Source organism: Condylura cristata, unplaced genomic scaffold (genome assembly GCF_000260355.1).
Source record: "Condylura cristata isolate star-nosed mole 26May11 unplaced genomic scaffold, ConCri1.0 scaffold00021, whole genome shotgun sequence".
Classification (NCBI taxonomy): domain Eukaryota; kingdom Metazoa; phylum Chordata; class Mammalia; order Eulipotyphla; family Talpidae; genus Condylura; species Condylura cristata.
In genome coordinates this window covers 23,802,521-23,803,285 of record NW_004567122.1, presented here as the reverse complement: position 1 = coordinate 23,803,285, position 765 = coordinate 23,802,521, and the positions used below count along the sequence as shown (strand labels likewise).

At 70.3% G+C, this 765-nt stretch overlaps 1 protein-coding gene across 1 annotated transcript in view; it reads left to right on the top strand.

Moving 5' to 3' along the window:
- Positions 1-432: 432 nt before the first annotated feature.
- The window catches only part of IRF1 (interferon regulatory factor 1), a 7,129-nt gene continuing 6,796 nt past the window's right edge, over positions 433-765 (top strand). Inside the window, exon 1 of the mRNA XM_004686702.2 lies at positions 433-635. The gene's annotated coding sequence lies outside the window, so the exon portion shown is untranslated. The remainder of the gene's footprint in view (positions 636-765) is intronic.

The window sequence follows — 765 nt, the reverse complement described above, 5'->3', positions numbered from 1 at the left end:
ATCCCCTCACCTGAGAGACAGATGCCCCCACTCCTGGCGAGGAAAGTAAGGAGATGGCCAGAGGAACTAGCAGGCTAGGAGAATGAGGAGTGAGGTGAGTCACGGCAGATCGGGGGCGTTCGGCTTTCCAGGACAATCTCGCGGGCGAGCTGCTGTGGGGGTGGAGTGGGAGCGGGCGGGGCGGGCCCGCGGTCGCCCCCGGGCGGCGGCGCCTGCCGGAGGGGGTGGGGAGGACCAGCCGCCTTGTACTTCCCCTTCGCCACTAGCTCTACAACAGCCTGATTTCCCAGAAATGATGAGGCAGCGCCGGCCAATGGGCGCCCTGCGGCCCTTGTAGAGGCGGGGCCGGGCCTGGGCTGGGGGAATCCCGCTAAGTGTTTAGATTTCTCCGCGGCGCCGCTGCCGGGGCAGAGCGCGCCACTCCTTCGTCGAGGCAGGACGTGCGCCTGAGCTCGGCCGAGCGAGGCCAGAGGGAGCCGTGCCAAGCCAAGGCAGCCGTGCCCAGCGGCCCCGCGACCTGGGTATCTTCGTCCCTCCCCACGCTCCCACTCGGGATCGCGTTCCCCGCGCCGTCACAGCATCCAGCTCGGCGCCGAGACCCTCGAGCGCCGCCGCCGATCGCACCCGCTGCAGAGGTGAGCTCGCCTTCGCCGCGGGGGCTGGGAGGGGTGGCCGACGGCGTCTAACAAAGGCGCGCGGGGCACCAGGAAGTGGGGGCCGAAAACCACAGCCCGAGATTCGCGGGCGCCCGGCGTCGCCTGGGCC